Source organism: Melitaea cinxia, chromosome 16, assembly GCF_905220565.1.
Source record: "Melitaea cinxia chromosome 16, ilMelCinx1.1, whole genome shotgun sequence".
Taxonomy (NCBI): domain Eukaryota; kingdom Metazoa; phylum Arthropoda; class Insecta; order Lepidoptera; family Nymphalidae; genus Melitaea; species Melitaea cinxia.
In genome coordinates, this window is record NC_059409.1 from 7,447,097 (window position 1) to 7,468,476 (window position 21,380).

Genomic DNA, 21,380 nt, shown 5'->3' on the forward strand with positions numbered 1-21,380 from the left:
GGCGCATTAAACATAAGTTATAGACTACTGATTAAAAATAAATAAATACTTATTTCAGCATTGGATAATCTAAAGTGGATATCTCTAGTGGATCTCAGTGGATAATATAAACTTAAAGGGGTGAAATTAGGATTGAAAGATTAAATGGAAAGTTCATCACTTTTGGAGCTGAAAACATCCAATTTCTAGCTGAGCCCGCGACTTCGTCCGCGTGGAATTTAACAAAAAAATTATTGTTCAGTTCGCAGAGTTATAAAATAAATTTCTAAAATAAAAGTAGCCTCAGTTACTCTTTGTTACATCAGCTATCTGCCAGTGAAAGTCCCGTCTAAATCGGTCTAGCTGTTTTAGAGATTAGCTGGAACAAACAGACAGACAGACAGACAAAAATTGTAAAAAATGTTATTTTGGTATATGTGCCGTGTATACATCCAAATGCATTTAGTAAAAAGCGGTAATTTTAATATTACAAACAGACACTCTAATTCTATTTATTTGTATAGATGTTTTCAGCTGAATTATTAGTAATTCACAATCGAAAAACCATTTACACTGTTTACATACATAAAAAATATAATATTTACGTATTTAAAAGCATACCGTATTAAAAACTAGAGAAATAGATAAAATTTTATGATGTTATGCTTATTTTATTTGAATATATACCTAAATTCTGAGCATTGCGTATAAGTATTCAATCCTTGTAGCGATTGTGTTCTGTCGTCCGTGCTGTACGATAAACGATGAAAAGACCTACGCCGGACACTCTATTCATGTATATCATTGAGTCTCTGAGAGGTAACTGTGTAGAAAACCGGAGAAAATGTGAACGATACAATGAGCTATCATTCTTGGGGCTTAGTTCTTAGTACGTGGACTTAAAGTTGATATTGCATCAAATCATGAATTCGTATTCAGAGGCATGTATGTCTATAATTCTATGCATAGTTGTAGGAAGAAAAGACTTGTGCACTGCGGATAATAGCTGCAGTAATCTTGTTTTCAAATGCGACAACATTATTTTGTAAAATAGCAATAAAAGCGCAAAAATCATATTAAATGGATATGACTTTATACTACTAACTCGATGTATTTTATAATGTTAATAATTGTATTTGCTCGCAAACGAAAAAAAAACCGACATCAATTACATCGACAATAATACAACGTAGGTAGATAAAAAAATAGTCAAGTAAATACGCGTTATCAAATATTACTCCAAAAGTTGTTATCAGGTCTCGATTAAATTTAAGTATGATCACATGATAAACATCAGCTTTTGATTAAATTCACAATCATCAAAATCGGTATACCCAGCTGAAAGTTATGCGGTATAATACAACGTAGGTCGACGAAAAAATAGTCAAGTAAAAAAACGCATTATTCAATATAACTCGAAAAGTAGTTGTTAGATTTCAAATAAATTTAAGTGGGACCAAATGAGACATACCACCTTTCGATTAAAAAAAAATGTCGAAATCGGTCCACCTAGTCAAAAATTCTGAAGTAACATACATAAAAAAAATATACAGTCGAATTGAGAACCTCCTCCTTTTTTGGAAAACGATTAAAAATAAATTCTAAATAAGTATTAGTGTTTCTGGGAATAGATATTTTTGAAAATCAATAGTGAATTTATTCCTTGTCGACTATAATCTTGCACTCATATTATTTTAAGAAAATAGAAGAAAGCACAAAAACTAAACTACGATAATTAAAAATTTCACCGTAAAGTGAGACTTTTTTAAATGTCTGTTAAGCAATAGAAAAGTTTTAGTTTAGATTTTGTAAAACATAATACATAAAACCTTTCTGGTACTTAATTAAACTGCTGCAAAATGTATGGTGATGATGTTCATGAATCTATATTTAAGCAGTTTACCTTTACATTACATTACAACTTCGAGTCTAAATACGAGGACCTTTGGGACCTTCTAAAGGTATTGATGGAAGCCAATGTAAATTTGTAGAAGCCTATATCAATAGTTTACGCTTCTACAAGCTTTTGAAAGCACATATTGATGAGTATTACTGACAATTCGAAGAGTTTTAGGACCTCTTATAAGTAAATTTATATTGCATATGATTTACCCTAAGTACTCGCTAATTTGATTGTAATAACCAAAACATGAATTTTAGCAGACAATTTTAGAAATCAGTCATTTAGTTAAAACGTAGAGTATTAAAATTGAGATATCAGTCCTTGTTTTGTACCAGAAAATGGTATTTATTTACGTTTTCTACGAATAACTTTTTTTATTTAGTCAAAATTTCAATCACATGAAATTTATTACAAATTAGGCCTTCTATTGACGTTATAGACATTGTTATTTGCTATCAAAACATTTGTAGTTACATTGATAAGAAAAAAATTGCACGTTCAGACTTCGACGTTCAGATTCCTGTAAAGATTTAACTCTACAATGTAAGCTGAAACTGATTTCAGGATGATATCATGATAATTTTGATATCGTCGGTATTTAATCTGTTTGAATTAAGTAAATAAAAACATAATTAATTGAGGATGAATGTATTTGTTTCTAAAAACCATACTTAGCTGTAAAAGAAGATTTACATTGATTTTTAGACATACGGAATGAGAAAAAAAAGGAATTTGAAATCATCATAATAGCAATTAAATAAACAGAAATTTCACACAGCTCAAACTAAAAGTAGTTGGTAGTTCGATCGTAATTTTGAAATATGCAGAGATATCAAGATAACCTCCATCATAGTTTGAAGAGGAATACTTGATTAACTGTTTTCCGTTTACCATTGACATCTATCTCCTCTACCAGGATTAAAAAAAATATTAAATTATATGTATGTCCAAATCTACCCCTTTAAAATAATTTACTTTTCACACATTCACAATTTTACGCAATTGTACAAACTCCCTCATCCGTAGCGTGATAAAATTCTGAAAAGATGATATATAGCTTGACGGACAGCGGTCCGGCACAACTAGATGCGGAAGAGAATAAACTTTGTGTCAATGTTTATTTACCCCTTTTAAGCAAAAGAGGCAACATTTGTCACTTTTAGCAAAGTAAATAGGGGAGCTTTTATCTTTGTATTGCTTTAAATATTCGTCATTCTAAAGGACTTTGACTGAAAAACATTGTCCATGTTCACGCAACACCATATTCAATCTTACAGCTTGTGGTTTCACTATAATAGACGCTTTTATTGTTTACTAGCAGCCCAACCCGGCTTCGCACGGGTTTTTAACAAAAATTCCATAATTAACAATTATGATATACACGGTCAAAAAAACCCTTCTATTTGTGTCAGGTTACTAAAAAAAGAAAATTATAAATAAAGTTTGAATATTGTTATTTTAATGAACTTTTTTTTGGGTTACATTATTGGAGTTTTTATTAAAGATTCTTATTTTTTTTGAAAATATAATATTTTATAGCCTTTGTCACCAGGAGATAGTGTAGCTTCCAAACAGTGAAAGAATTTTTCAAATCGCTTCGGAGTCTATTCAATGCAAACAAACAAACAATTAAAACTTTCCTCTTTATAATGTATACTAATATTTTAAAGCCTAAGAGTTTGTTTGCGTTGCTAATCTCAACGACTACTGGTCCAATTTGAAAAATTCTTTCAGAGTTAAATAGGCCATTTATTGAGGAAGGCTATTAGTCATAACATTATGACTAATAGGAGCGAAGCACCAATGAAGAATATTTCAAAATCGGGTTTGTTTTTTTGAGAGCCTTTTGAGAGCTTCCACTGCGTGCCCTGCGTAAACAGTAAGTTTTGTAAAAATCATGTATGACAGAATGGTTCCTATTTCACGCGGAGGAAGTCGCAAGCAGAAGCTAGTATTAGTATATAGATGATGTTGCTAAAATTACCTTCTGCTATTTCTTGCAAATTTAATAGTCTGTATTTATATTTACGTTTATTTTGTTGTCAATATTATTCGATATATTATGTTTTTTATAGGATTTAATAGCTATCAGCTAGTTATTTGACGTTCTAATTAAAAAACAATCTAAATTCACCCATCTGCTTAACGGATGAAAATTATTTTCAGATCTTAGACTAATCGATATTTTTTAATTTTCTAGTCATCAATCATGTTGATGTTATCTTGTAAAGTAAGTATAAAATTAAGTATTTATTCTTTTAAAAACTTATACATATGCAGTATATATTATCATTAGATTTATTTATGATTTGTTATCTTTTCTATCACTTGTGCCTGTAATTATACTGGCTAACCTCACCCTTCTCAACGGAATACAGTGTTATAAATCATTGCCATTTGACGGTTGATAACTTTAAGTACGTGCATACGTAAGCAGGTCTGTATGGATTTTCATAAAGTTGAAAAATTATTCTCCTTTATATAAAAACAACATATCATTACAAGGATATATTTAAACATTATACAATTACAGCGCAATAGTACCTATTATAATATTAATAGTCTAAGACACACGCAGCAGTATTGAAAATTCGATTTTAAATTCCTCAACGGCTTAATTGTTTCTATACAAATATTATAAAGCTGAAGAGTTTGTTTGAACGCGCTAATCTCAGGAACTATTGGTCCAATTTGAAAAATTCTTTTAGTGTTAGATAGCCCATTTATCGAGGAAGGCTTTAGGCTATTTTTTTTTTCAAATTAATGTGTGTGAAACCCCGGGACACAGGTAGTAATATATACCTTAGTTTACATTTGAACTTAAAAAAAATATATATTTTTCACATATTTGAAAGAATACTCACTGTATAACGGAATTATTACGCTTAGCTCATAAAATTATTTTACAATTGTGTAGTTGTAGACTTATTAATATACTTCCATTAAAATGTTTTAATTGGTATTTCAAAAATTAGTTATGATGAAGTGTTTCAACGAGTCAGCTTGACAGCGACGCGTTGAATTAATACATTTATAATCCTGACAATCAAATTATATAATCCCTTTAAGCGTTACGTAATAATGATTCATATTTGCCAATGTTAACAACTGCAGATAAATCGTATTATTCCAGTTGGTAAAAACCAAAAAAGATAATTAACAACTTGAACTCTGAATTGAAAACAATATATTAGGTCCTTACGAAATTGGCGTTTTGTATATGGTCGGAATATAAAGTCGATTTTTTATATATAGTATATTTAATAATTCATATATCCTTTATATACCATTGCTATCTATGCACTTTTGCCATTTTATAGGTGAACTACCTATATAGCATATACTTATTATCACCTATACAAAAAACAACAACACAATAACAACACGCACACAAGAAATATATATATATAAAGATATATTTATTATATATATTTATATATAAGATATATATATTTGAAAAACGAAAAGAAAAAAAATTGCGTTCGTACCAAGTACACATGTCAGAAGTGAAACTTCTTTAGCAAATTAATTAAAAAAAAATTTAATTTGAATAAAAAAACAAAAAACCAAGGTATCGCGGTTTTCCCAGGCGGTCATTCATCCAAGTAGTGACCGCGCCTGACGTTGCTTAACTTCGGTGATCGGACGAGAACCGGTGTATTCAACGTGGTATAAACCAGGAGGTCACCCATCCAAGTACTGACGCGTCACACGTTGCCGCGTCACACATTCTCTCAAATTTTATCCCTCATACACCTAAAGAAATTTCACTTCAATAATAATCTATTACTATCGTTCAATTTGTTGATGTTTCATTACGAGTTAAGTGTTCATAATTACTAATACATATAATTGCGATATTTTGATTAATTTTCATTTAAAGCTAGTATTTAAATTATTTTATTACTCAAAATTATGCTTGTGTATGACTTTCTGCTGCCTTTCCTTGATTATTCTGATGTATATACTATCTGGATGTTACTGAGGAGTTAATTAGAAAGTTAGACTGACTCTAAAATCTTGCAATACGATTCATTTTTGGCCTGCGAAAATTTGATCGGATCTCTCAGTTTCGTGTTCAGTAAAAAGGCTCCTTATTCGTCTTCGGTGTGATATGCACATCCTCTCCAGTCTCTTTAACAGCTTTCATGATGCAAATGCTCCATCCTAGATTTACATAAACGTAATACAATTTTCAGGTTAAGTTCAATTTCGGTACGAGCCTCCATACTATGGAAGATACTCCCAAGAGTCGTTTAAACTAGTCCTTCCCTTGTTTCCTTTAAATATAAATTAAAGAAACCCTTACTTTCACAAGCTAATGTGCAAAATTATCTGTATAGGATATGTATGTATTTACTAATATATTATAGTGCGTATGTATATGTTTATGTATATGTATATATGTAAGTGTATTTGTGTTTTGGTATGTATCTTTAAATGTAGTACCTGGGTGACCGAGCTTAGCTCGGTATTTTTAGTAAATCGTGTTTGTTGGAAATCATATTTAGATACAAATTACATAATATTTATAAAATATGAATAATATTTTTCGATTTTACCGACATAATAATAAAAAATATGAACTGGTTATTTAAATAAAAAATCATCAGTGCAGTTACAAAAAAAGGAAAAAAAGTCTGTTTGGTGGTCTTCTCGGTCGATCCCGACCGGTCGATTCCCACCTGAGCTATTACAACTTTATTGTCAGTTGCGAAATTTACCTTCTTATTCTAACGATATTGTAGCCATTTTTTCATTGCCCAAAAACAAGGATAAAACGACATTTTCTAAAAATCAATCCTAGCTACATGGATTTATCGCCCCCGAAACCTCGTTGGAGCCGTTTCCGAGATTCAAACTAAATATATATACAAGAATTGCTCGTTTAATAGTATTAGATTTGTGAGTATGTAGTGTGTGACATTTTCAAATGTATATAAATTTATTATCTTTTATTTTATTGGTTCAGATTTTTTTATACATATAAATATTTAGTTGTGATTATATACATGAATGCTGTTAGTTATTTAGTAGTTTTTTTCTCTTCTTTTTAAGTAAATACTTCTTGCACTGTTTGTCTCGCTATATGAAACACTCCCTCTTGATCATGGGTTGACTGGAAGAAATGTCTTACAGAGATAAGTCTACTTTTGCCATAATCCTTATTATTATGTCATGTTTTTTTATATATTTTAAGTGATACAAATGGTGGAGTTGAAAAAAGTCTAAATATTACAATATATACCATAAATAGCATATCCACGCGCTTTATTTCAAAATGTTTACAGGCATTTGCAGTAGTATACGTATGCTACAATTGCTCTGGTGTAGTGGTGTAGACACCTGAAACACCGAAGATATGCGGGTTTGATTCCCGCTCGGGATGGATTTTTTTCACCCTGTCCTTGTTGTTGTACCATAACTGGGACCAAAAGCTTATGTGTCACGGAGAGAAACTTAAGCTTTTGGTCCCGGTTGTTATCGTAAACACTTGATAGCGATACTTAATCATAGTCAAGAAAATATCCGCTAATCCGTAGTGGAGCAATGGTGGATTGGGTTCCAATCCTTGTCCTACATGGAAAAAGGGGCTATATCTTTCTGAGTAGCCCGTTAGCGCAATTTATAGTGACCCTGATTTCTGCTCCAGGGGTTGTTGGTTCGATTCCCACCCCAAGTCTGGGTGTAATACATATATTTATTTATATATGTATTATTTATATATATGTTTATCGAAAAAATATATATATAGCTATACCAGTCGGTAAGCATTAAGTTGCTTACTTTAGGAACAGATGTATGTTGTAAACATTTATTTATTTATTTATTTATATCTAGAAGTGGGATGAAGGAGGCTGTAGCCTGGAACACATGTTTATTTAGCGAGATGAATGGACCCAAAAACATTAATCATTATTTATAATTATATAGCTGTAGAGGAAGCTAATCCAAAATATTATTTTTTTAAGAATTATACTTTAAAAGATTATACAAGTAATATTTAAGTTTAGCATGCCTTCGTAATGGGAAGCTTGACATTAATATCCAGTGACCTGAGAGCTAGGTTGTTTAAAATTTAAAACTAGCGGCAGTACGTTACGTCATTTATAACATTTTATTCAGATTTAAATTCATTAGTAGATTATATATCACTTGTTTGTATTTTATTTTCATACCTTTGAAGACAATAAGATTCTAACATTTCATTGTTTGGGTCAATTATTTCAAGTAAAAACTCTTTAGTAAACAGATTCAGCGCATCTGTGTAGCACTTATTTTATTTTATAAGTTTAACAACTCCTTTTATAATATAATTGTGATTGCTCGCAAACGAAAAAAAACCGACTTCAATTACATCGACGAGTAGTACAACGTAGATCGACGAATAAATAGTCATTTAACTGCGCGTTATCAAAGATTACTCAAAAAGTAGTTATCAGACCTAAATAAAATTTATATGTGACCACATGACAAACATCAGCTTTCGATTAAATTAAAAATTATTAAAATCGGTACACCCAGTAAAACGTTATTGCGGATTATTGAGAAGTTCCCTCGATTTCTCTTGGATCCCATCACCAAATCCTGGTTTCTTTATCATGGTACCAAACTAGGGATATCCCCTTTCCAACAAAAAAAGAATTATCAAAATCGGTACACCCAATAAAAAATTATTGCGGGTTTTCAAGAATTTCCAATCAATTTCTCTGAGATCCCATCATCAGATCCTGATTTCCTTATGATGGTACTAAACTTGGAATATCTCCTTTCCAACAAAAAAAGAATTATCAAAATCGGTACATCCAGTAGAAAGTTATGCGGTATAATACAACGTAGGTCGACGAAAAAAGCGTCAAGTAAAAACGCATTATTAGATATAGCTCGAAAAGTAGTTGTTAGATATCAAATAAATTAAAATGGGACCAATTGGCACACACCACCTTTCGATTAAAAGAAAATTTGTCGAAATCGCTCCACCCAGTCAAAAGTTCTGATGTAACATACATAAAAAAAAAATACAGTCGAATTGAGAACCTCCTCCTTTTTTGGAAGTCGGTTAAAAATAAAAAGATGGACTTATCACCCTAGAATTAAATACTATGATTTTATGAAGACGACCATGTAATTTGAATTACAATAAAACACGATGAAGAAGGATGTCAGTGTCATCATTATCGTGTCTCCGGTTTGATTGCTGAGATAAATGAGCACGCTTCAAGCACTATCGCTTAGATTTCGCTCGGGAACTTTTTAGAAATATTGAAGTCGGCGGTATATTAGTGTTAGAAAAATATCTTAAGATGTGGACAGGAGGGAGAGCCACCTTAGCATGACCTTTACATTTTTGTTTTATTAAAATATATATTAACAGTCATAACGTAGAAATTAGACTGTAATAAGGATAAAAAATTAAATGTAGGCGACGACTACTTAAAATAGAATAAAAAGATCAAAAGGGAGAATGAAATGTTTTAAAAATAAGCTCGTATTTATTTGTTGCTTATAAATGTTTCCCACAACTTCGGTTCTGCCTCTTCTTTTTTATGAGACGAATGATTTCAGCTTGGTTTCCTCCAATTTTGAACAATATAAATGAAAAACTAATTTCGTGTATCTGTCATGATTTCGATAAGAACACTGAAATATTTGACTTCGTTAGTTGAGCCTAAATTGTCCATTGGAAAAACAACTTAAGTACGGTAATTTTATAAACATATATGTATATAAAATCCAATGTTATTCTATATATTAATCATAAACGCCTCATACTCAACTGCCCCCGGTAAGAATATCTCCTGTGTCGTGGATCAGGAACACATGCAATAGGTACACAACGCCCACACCACATCAAAAATCCATATTATAGTGCAAATATTTGCTGTGCGCGAAATACGAACCCGTAACCGCCAGCTCAAAAACCAACGGCATATCCTATAGCCGCCGCGCCAAAGCGTCGTCGAATCTATACTTTAGTAATACTTACCAACTTATATTATTAGGTCATGTGTATGACCCGTGTACATCTCGTTTTATGTGCATTCATATATTATAATGAATAGTGTTATATTGTTAATTTGTATTATTTTTCACGTTGACGGGGTTCAATTTAGGTGAACGATAGTTATTTGTTGATGAACGTATTGAGTGTATAATTATTTTAATTGTTAATGTAAATGAATAAAGAACTTGTACAATAGAACGGTAAACTTGTGATTGTTTATAACTGTAAAATTGTTATTTTCTGTGTAAATAAATAAATTATTATAATTGTTATTATCACAATTCTCAGACAGGAATGAAATAAAAAGTATTAATTTGGTAGGTACATAATGTAATATATTTTTTATTTAAAAAAATAGTGTTTTTTAAGATAAAAAACTTTTAAGATAAAAATCTTTTAAGATGAAAACTTCGCTTTAACTATTCTATCGCGACACTTCTAAAAAAAACAAAGAGTTTTATAGATCATTTACCGTTCTGCGAATAAGAGCAGAACAAAGTTTATTGACGGCAATTTTCCTTTTTCTGTAGCATAGGTATTTTTATGTCACAGTGACTAAAGTTTGACGCCTCACCGAGACAACTTTCGTGATCGAAATATGTATATATCAAAGTATGTATACACAGCAGTACAACATTGGCTATTTTTTATACAAAACCGTGGCATTATAAAACGCTAATACTCTCAAGACTTTTGATCAAATAGACGTTGGCTTGTTTTGCGACCTATTAATCGCAACGAATAGTAACTGTTTTCTGAAATTTTCTTATTTTCTGCGCAATTTCCCAAATTTTTCTTAACAATAAAAACCTTCTATAAAGAATTGAAAAAAAATTGATTAATAAATTAATAATTTGTCAACGAAAATGTATGCTAAATGAAATGAGAAATAAAAAGGCTTATTTATTTATTTATTAATAAAGAATTAGAAAACTTTCAAAAGATGAAAAATATTTAGAAAGAAGGTTAATAGGGGTAAATAGGGTTTGCACATAATAAAATTTTAACCAATTGATCTGTTTAAATGAGAATTTTGTGATAATATCCAATATGATGATCTTTATAAGAATAACAGAGGCCGAAAAATATTTTTATTAATATATTATTCGATTGTGTATTCTATTTTTAAAATCAAATCAATATTCGCTTTCAAGTGAAATTTATTTTTAGAATATTCTAAAATGTAAATAATGTCTAATGTAATAAAAATCTTTAATTTATGATCCTAATAAGGCAAATGCTACCAGGTATAACTAAACAATACAATACAAAACCTTTCTATGCACTATTTTAAAAAACATAATAAAGATAGCCTCAGCTGAAGTAAGGTAGCAAAATAACACCTAATCTAAACACTACACTGAACGCTTAAGAACATTATGTTTCTACATTAACTCTTATTTCAAGAATGAGAACGTCCATCTAATGTTGAAATATAATATTAAGTCTTAGCCGACTTCATAAAATATAAGATTCTGCAAGAGTTATTATTACAAGTTTTAAATGTCTATAACCAGTTAGAACTTATTGATTTTTAGTAATATCATGCATCGCGCATTATCAATTTTTTTTAATTTAATCATTATTGCGCTTTCTGAAGGTGGAGTTTAGAGATAGTATTTTCAGTAGTACTTAAGTCTTTACAAGATCTAACAAACTTATTATTTTCAACGCGTGTTTGAAAGTGCAGATGTATCAACTCTAATTTGTTTTTTAGATTTTTTTGAAACTTGTGAAACGTCACGATCGATTCAGCCTGTAACTTACCACTGCTGGCATAGGCATCTTTTTGCATATAGGAGATGGATTAGAGCTTAATTATCTACGCACCTCTACTGCGGGTTGGCGGATATATAGGTAATATGAGTAACGATCTATTAGATCTAAAGATAACGATCGTTATCAGGAGTATATGATGAAAACCGGGCTGACAGCTTAACGTGCTTTCCGTGACACGGTAGAGACTCACAAGGACAGACATTCAAACCGGAAAGGAATATTTATACAAATACTATATAATATCCATCCCGAGCGAGAATCGAACCCATAAACTGCTGACGCTTAGGTGCGTACATGGCACATGCACAAATACACTAGAGCGATTGTTTATGAAACTTAATTCATCCATACTTTTATAAGGGTTTAATATTATTTCATTAGGTTTCTGGTAAGGCTCTATACCGTATGAGTATGTCATGTCATTATGAAATTGATTATTTATTATTATGAAACAACGTCAAACGTTGTTTATTGAGTATAAGTATTTGTATAGTAAACTAAATTCCATTCATATTTAAAAGACATAACAATTCATCTATCAAACTTATAATAATATAAAAAATACAATATTTCTTAGATTCTTACATACAATAGAATGAAATAGTACTCGTACATTGTAGAGAAATAGCAAAAGTATGCAATTTTCCGATGCAATAGCGATTGTTGATCAATGTTGAATAAATACCCTCTAAAATTTATTACCAAGGCATTGAAAGACGGTGACTTACAGCTTCCTTTGGCACGCTTGCATCAATTTACATGTTAAGGACGTTTGATCGATCTCTTCAACTTTCGTTTTTACCGATACAACATTTTTATTACGTAAAAGTATTACCAGCTTTATTTTCGCTCGGAACTGAATGTTTGTCGTTGCAGACTTTCAGGCCTCGGAATAATGCGGTTGTTATTATAAAGATTTTTAAAATAACGACAATTACTTTTTGACGGAATATTTTCCTTAAAACCGCATTGGGGTAGCTTAGTGAATTAAAATCAATCTTGTATATTTATGTTTATTTATTGATAATAGCTGTATAGTTGTCATAACTTTCTAACGTAAAAGGATAACCGAAACTTTTTTTTTAATAAATTAACAAAACGTACTTTTTTTAATCGTTCTCAATAAGTAAGGTTGTATATAAATAATAAAATTTTGCTTTATAAAAGTTTGAAAAATTAACTCAGACAAAAATACAAGGAAATAAGTAAACGATAATAATTAATATAATACACAAGTTAGGAAACAAACAAAAACATTGAAAAAGCTCAGAGCAATGCTTTAATAACAAGGGCTAATCAAAAGACAAAAGCTGTCAAATTGAGCGTCAAAAGTACTCCGCATCGTAAACATTTTCATTTTCATAAAAAGTCGAGTTGTAAAAAAAGGTCGCGTACAAATATTTGTCACTAATGAATCACACTCTGATTGAGCTGAAAATAAGAACAAAAGCCGTTAATTACAAAGGCCCGAACACACAGGATCAAAGCCAAAATAATTTTATAGAGTTTTAATGGTCGCAACTGGCTTACGTGCTCGCAGCAATTTGCGTTTATGCCTTATCAAAGAAGCTAATGTTAAGTATTATACCGCTTCCGACAGAAAAACTGTTCTAAGGATATTATTCTTGGTGGCGTACAATTACTGATAATTCTTATTTATTTATAGAATTTATTGTCACATAAAAATATAAGAACAAATATTTTTATTTTTATACGTAAGTACCTAAATATCAATCTATACATAAGTATAATAAAATGGTAGGAAAGTCAACACTGTACATTGAATACTTTTTTAAAAGAATACTTGGGGTGTGATCTACGTCGATACCGAAGCCAAAAATATGGTTTTTAGAATTTTTGTCTGTTTGTATGTACTTATATCCGGGATAAACTCAAAAAGTACTGCATGGATTTACTTCAAATTTGGCACGAATATTATTAATAAGTCGAGTCAACATATAGGCTACATATTATCACGCTATCGCCTACGGGGAACGAGCAGTGAACCTTAATTTCTTCAACGCATTCTGTAACAACGCGGAATCTAAGGACGCATATTTGAATGTTGTTGCTATTATGTTAATAATAACCATGCTATAAGCTAGCTTCACACTATAAATAAAGACATTCTGTAGTATATTTAGTATCAGCATTGCACCCGTGCGAAGCCGGGGCGGGTCGCTAGTATTATAATAAAAATGTTTAATTTTGAAACGAAAATAATTAAAAAAAAACACAAAAATACTGCATGTTTTGACTTTCGATTAAAAGTGGCTCGATAACATGAAAAAAAGGAAAATAAATAAGTGAAAAGTTATGGATCACGTCGGGGTAACCAATTTGCCTAACTGTTTTGAGGTTGATATTATTAAAGGCAATGTATGATGAGTGTAGATATATGTATTGTAATATTATAATTCACAATATTTAATTATTGTGACGTGAATTGGTAGAAGAAACATATTGATTGCTTATTGTATAAATTTGTCATCTAATTTGAAGATAAAAATGAACGATCACATTTCATTCGATTTTTATTTTGGCTTCATTACATATATCCTACAATTATTCGAATTCGGTAAAGGATTGGGAAAGGTAATATTTTAGCCACATATATGGAAACAAAAGCTTGTTATTCATGCGCAATAACAAATAATGCACGTATTTTTCCCTTTAATCTATAGCGATGTTCGTGCAAGCAATAATATTCAAAGAGCCATATTTTAGAGTTAGCAGGTGTGCGAATCAGAAATAGTCCCGTCAGCAAACAGTACGCGGGCCATTATTATAGTTGCGTAGCTCGCGTTAGTTTTCGAGTATCTTGACGTATCGATGTGGGGCACGAAGAAGCGGTTTTTCATTGATTCAGTGGCACATCTGGCGACAAAACGCCTCGGGCTTTCCATTCTGATGACCTGACTTGACATTTTTATTGCTCGCAATATTTTCTGCGGCCTCCAAGGCATTCCTCGTTTATGGAGGCGCTGTGAAATATCGTAGAGAGCGAAGGATACGGTATTATAATAAAGAGGTTATTTCTGTGTGTTTGCAGATATTTTATAAGTATTGATGCGTTTTCGTTTTATGTTGTAAGCATAACTGTTATACAAGCGACTCTTGTAAAATTACTACGTTTTTAAATACAGCTTTTGTTTTGTATAAATGTAACCTTACTAACATACTAACATAACTTGTAACTTTACTAACATAAATACGCTTAACTTGTCTTAGTCGTTTTATCTGTTTAGTACTTACGAAAGAACAAACATAAGAGATGTTTGAAAACTTTACCTCTGGGTTTTTAGCTTTATTGATCAATTCTAGAGAAAAAATAAGTTTAATTTTACTATTAAGCTACCTACTTTATTTAACATTGAATTTCAACTGTCAGATTATGGTTGTTCATAAAGGTATTATTCCAAGGTCTTTCGGCTATAAAGGTAATTTCACAATGTAATTACAATCTATAGCACTAATCTTCTGTAACTAAAAATCCTTGAAAAGTTATTTTTTAAACGAAACTTTTCAAAATCAAACAACTGACAAAAATAAGATTCGAATATAGAACATCCCTTTTTAAAATCGCTTAAAATCAGAGCTAAAATAATATGTACTTTAAAAAGATGACGAATGATAATTTGTTCAGTATCTGTAAAAGCCCGCATCAGTAACTTTGTTATTTATATCTGACCAACTTTCGTAGTCTGTCAAAGTAAATTTTTAATATAATTGCCGTAATGTTTTAGACATTAAAAGCATCCAACTCGATTCGAAAACCATTTTATCTCACAATAAAAATATGGATTCAACATCAGGAGGAACTAATTCAAAGTTTGTCCTCTGTTTCGACAGAAGAAAATTTTCAGTAAACAACTGTCAAACTACGCTACGGGTGCTCTTAAAACAAAACACAATTTGTCATGATTGATCAAAGAACTTGGACAAACAAAGACGTCGTCTAAACAATAACACTGTTTTTGTTTTTAATAAATTTGATACTTTTCACTTTTGTAAAAGTGGCTTTGTAAAAATTTTTATTTCAAATATTGAGTCAGTCAATGATTCGAACACTTCTTTATTAATAAGAGTAACATAAACAGGATTTGCATTTTTTTAAAGTAGGTTAGTAAAAAGAAAGGAAAGAGTTGAACGTGTCTGTAACAGAGCTTTTTTGTAGAATTGGTTTCGGGAATAAACAGCGCGATAAATATTCATGAGCGAGGCAAGCTTTCTTGTCATAGGCCTTGAGAGCCTGATGGATGGCGTGTCAGGCGCCTTGCTTTACTTATTAAACAAAAGTACTTTATTTGTAAATACGTGTATATTTGGTATTTATATCTTGATAAAAATATCTTTTTCTTACTATAAATATCTACCACGTTAAAGTCTTTCATTTCAATTTGGTTTATGATATACATATAGATGTGAATAGAATACGTAGGTGGTTATTTTGCTCAATATTTGTACGTATTTTATTTTCCTAAATTCCACAATAGATGAAATTTTTGTATCAATGTATAAACGGGAAACAATCTAAATAAACGCTCGAAAGTTGTAAAGATGTCTTGCGTTCGGTTTTCAATTTAGAATAAACAAAATTTCCTTGGTGTTACGAAGCGCGCGCTGATTTCCGGTGAGATTGGGAATTCCGTCGATTTCAGATGCACGCGGCGCAGAGCGGAAACACCTAAATCTAGAAATTTTACCCTCGGAAATGTCAACGGCAAGATACAGTCGGAGTATTTTTGGCACATTAATCTGTACCCTGCTGCGATATAATGAAAGTTAAATGCTTAACATTGGCTACATCCGTAGTGGGTATGACATCGGACTGTAGATTGATTTCATACTGAGTCGTGCCAAAAACGACTTTTTATGTGCCACTTTATTACGTTTATTTTATTTTATCTGCCAAAAAGTTAATATTTTAAATTATTGAATAAGCTATTTGGGATTTATTGAAATAAATTTATTTTTAAATGTTTGATATTTTTTACTCGAAACGCCTGCTTATAAAAATGATATTCTTATTTGTAGAAAGTCATCGTTAATATAAAAATATCTTCGGTAATAATTTGACGCTATAAATATATTTAGGTATATTACGCATCAATTTTTTTACTGAACATCATATTTTTCTATAAATTTTCTTGATATTTTACAGAAAGCAAAGTTATATGAAAGAATATTAGAAATAAGAAACAGAATTCCATTTCGCTGAAATTTATTTGTCTGTTTTATAGAAATAAGTATCTTTGAGCTCGATATGTCTGATAGTGAAGAAGAAATTCTTAGGGAGGCCGGACACAGCAATTTAACTAATAGGGTCCGCGATTTTGATAGGCCCCTACAAAAAGGGAAAAAATACCTTAAGAGATATGTCAGCGGTTCAATAACTAAACAAATGGTAAAATAGTATTTTAGGCATGATAGTTGATTAAATGAGATAAAAATTACGTATTATATTTAAATAAAATGAATTAACCAATTCCTCAACAAAATTATTATAATTATTATAACTGTCTATCATACAAAAAGAGGGAAAAATTAATATAAATTAAAAATCTACGATGGTCTAGAGGATAGAGCAAGATGTTCGATACCAACGATTACAGGCCTAAATCGAGGTATTGTTAAACCGTCAAGTGCTCAAGCGGTCTAAAATACTTCATGAGGACACCTGCAAGTTTCAGTGTCTATTACTATTCTATTTACTCGTACATCAATGTCCAGCTAAGGAACTTTCATAACCTGTTTTATTACAATATACATTAATAATTGTATGTTAATTATATCTTACGTAAACTATTTAGAATGGCTATATTTATCACTCAGTTTGTAGTTGTATAGCAAAACTGGTTTATTTATACAAATTGTAATTAAAAAAAATGTTATAGAATCGATATTATTGGCAAAATATAATAAAGACGTATTTGCTAGCTTTGTGTGTAACAATGTTATGTCAAAACCAGCGCGTGCAATATACTGCCCTTGTTCTTCGAGTGGCTTAACATAACATACTAGAAATATATCGTTTGTAGATGTTTTACGTCTTTTTAGATGGAGTAATTAAATAAAGTTAAATTTGGATCTCAGCACAGACAGCGCTTACAAAATATAATATATTTTTTAGTTTAAATCGAACTCATTATAAAGCACAATACATCACTGTAAGAAAATGAATTATAGTGTCATTAAGGTTATAATTGCTGATTCAGCCGTTTGCAAAGGTGAATAGGGACTGACTCCTAACTGTGTTTAGGACATTTTCATATGCTACGTACTTTGTGTCTTGTTAGTATATCCAGTTTATTAAAAACCGTTCAAAATATATAAAGTATAATGTATATTACACAAAAGCAGTAATCAAAAATTTATAATTCATATAAGCAATGTCCATTGCTGCATGTAATATTTTAACCCAAAGTAATCTTGTTTTATTTTATCGTGAAGTGGTGAAACGATCCTCACGAAATTGCAGATTACAAAGTATATTCAGCATTATAATGGCCAAGGGATACTTTAAGAATATTTCTTAGATGTTACGTTGTAAGTTTTTAGGGTTGTATTATTTATTATAGATAATTATTATATGACAAAGTATTTTAAAGTTTTATACGACATTAACATTGACACACTGTATAATATTTTTTAAAAAACAATGGAATAAATATAGTCTAAATATACTTTTATTATTTAGTTTTGTTAATATCACTTTTTTTAGTAACATAACTTTACGACAGTAAAGAAAATGTCAATGTCTTAATAATAACCTATATTTTATTTTTAAAGAAAAAACTCCATACATCATCAAGATTTATGTAATGATCCAAAGTTATAAATGCTGAGATAGGTCCTGCTCAACGCAGTGGGTGGGACAAGGCTGCCCGCAGCGTTTTGTGGCGGAACACATTTATTCTTTTTAAATAAGTCCGATGAGAACATCAAATGTGCATTTAGAGTTCAACACATTTAATTCATTACAGTTGGACATTTTCAAAAAAATATAACTTTAACGTTTGTCGGAATACGTTGTACGGTTAACGCTGTAGAAATGCATTTAGTACCGTATTCAAATGATAATGAATAATGAACTTATCTAGGAACAAAAAGCTTTATTAAACCGTACCAAAGAGTTTAGCATAAAATAATTATTACATTTTACGTTATACGCTTCTCATGTATGTTGATTCAAGGAATTTTATATGTTTGAATTCAAAATACCTACTGCATCTGCTTAAAGTTGATAAGTCATGTTAACGTACGCCAACGGCTACAATACTTTCCATGGACCCTTCACTAACAAACTTTGACCAATTCAATTCCACGTACAATAATAAACTCTGTGATCAAATACTTAAGTTATACTGATTATTACATTTTATTGTTAAAAATAATTTTTGGGGCTACTATAGAAGCTATAAATAGACAACTATAAATTCTTTTACAAGCAAAGACAGGTTTTTTTCTGATTTTTACTGTAATTCATATTAAATAAAATAAGAACTGAATATCAAAAGGCCTCGTAAGTATAGGCGAAAGCCAAGCGTGGTCCGTGCTGTCATTATCTGGAAATCAATCAAATAATCAACGAAATATTTCGAGTTTATGGCATATACTCTCGAACCCTAAGAAGACAGCATGAAAGGAAAAGCTAGCAACTGGTAACTGTTATCGATTAAAACTACTTATCCAATTGTATTTTTGATACTTCTAGGAAAATGCCCTGCCCTTAGCTTCTAAAATTAAATGAGTATGTGAACAAAAAAAAAAAAAAACATAGGGAGGCGTCTATTACACAGGGTAAGTATCCCCTGATAAATTTTTAACGCTAGGCTACTATCCGCCATAGTAAGCAAGTATTCGATTTCTAAATGTCAAACAAAGCAGTAATTACTCAAAACCAATATTATTCATATTTTAAAAAAGTGATAATATAGAGTATTATAATAGCCTATGTTTTGATATACACTTTGAATACAATAGCAATAAGTCCTCGTCTTGAATAACACAGTTTTTGATAAGTGGCGGAACTATCAGGCTTTTACCCTAAATAGAATGCCTTGCAACCAACATTACCTACGTAGTTTGCTTTCATTCAAGAGTCAACTCACGATGGATAGATTAACCGAATTTTATTTTGATAACGACTCTTAACATTTACAAAGCTATGAAATTACATTTAAATATTGTTTTTTATTTTGCTTTGCTATATCAACTGTGGTAAAAAAAAAAAATAGCTTAGAGCTCTGATGTTGCAAATGATGAAAGGATTTTTAAATAACTTTATTGAATAGTTTAATAAAGTTTTGGATACTAGTATTCATTGATAATGTTCAAATTATAGGTAGTTAAATATTATATATTAAATATAATATTATATTATTAGTTTTAAATTTAAATTATGTACACAAAATTACGTGTAATAAAATAAATTTTCATTTTTAAATTTTTGGTTATGATTAAATCTTTAATCACAAAAAGTAAAGTACCAATGAATGAATATGTAGCACTCACAATATTATTGAATAATATCAGTTTATAAATAAAAACATTCCTTCGTAAATCCTCTTAAAATTAACACTTATTTTGATCGGTTTATTTCATTTGCGTAATTTTAGTATGATAATAATAATTTTACTATTATGAAATCTCAATTTCAAAAGAGTCTCAATATTCGCAGCATTTCTCGATAGTCTTAAGTCATTCGAGAACAATAGAAACTTGGACGGAATAGGCCAAGTACCTGCACTAGTGTGACTCCTTAATCTTAGAAGAACCAGAGGATTTACTACTGGATACAGTAAGACAGAAGTGGCACAATTGCTTCTAGATCGCGAAAGCAGCTATCCACTTGGCAAAATGGCGGAAAGTGATGAGGTCACTGACCCGATTCTTTATCGTGATCGTGGGCGCAATATTGCGGGTTCTATTTGTGCTGCAAGTAAATTCGAAATTTCGTAATGATAAGGTTTTCTACTTATAACTGTTGTTGGTACTTAATGTGTCACTAAGCAATATCGATATTAATAATTCTCCTGTTAATATTTAGTTCTTAAGTTGTAAAATTGTATAAAAATTTAATGTGTATAAAAATTGTACTTTAAAAAAGTGTATATAAGTCTGACTTCAAGAATAATAAAAACTAGGGACATCATTAAGGTTCAGTTGTCAAAGACTACACTTCTATAATAATTTACAGAAGAGTAGGTATTATAAGCGTGTTGGTAGTGTTTTTTTTTTTTTGTTTATTTAATTTAATTTTTATGCATAATAAAAGAAATAGCATTCAGCACTCCTTTATATAAACTATAAGTGTGCGAAATTTCGTACTCCGTCGTCCTCGCAATTTTTGTAAAAAAGGGGTACAAAGTTTTTGCTTCACGTATTAATATGTCTAGATAAACATTAAAAGGTATTTTTACATAGTCACTAAACGATTGTTTAGTTTCTTAGTGTCGTAGTATGTAGTTATGATTTTAAACTAAATAAATAGCTTCTTTTGTAACAAATATACTTAACAAATTCTAAAGTATGGCTTGGTCAAAACTATTTTCTTTTTAGTTACTTACTCTTGAATAACCTTCCTTTGTTTTTGTTTTTTTTCAATCATTTACTATTTTGTTTCTTAGTGATTCCAAATTAAGACAATAGTTAATTTGCTGTGTGCAAAAACTATTTATTATATGAAGAGCTGGTCATAAAAAACAACCA

General features: G+C 30.4%; 1 pseudogene; it reads right to left on the reverse strand.

Moving 5' to 3' along the window:
* Nucleotides 1-5,446: 5,446 nt before the first annotated feature.
* On the reverse strand, nucleotides 5,447-5,565 carry LOC123661302 (annotated as a pseudogene).
* Nucleotides 5,566-21,380: the final 15,815 nt, after the last annotated feature.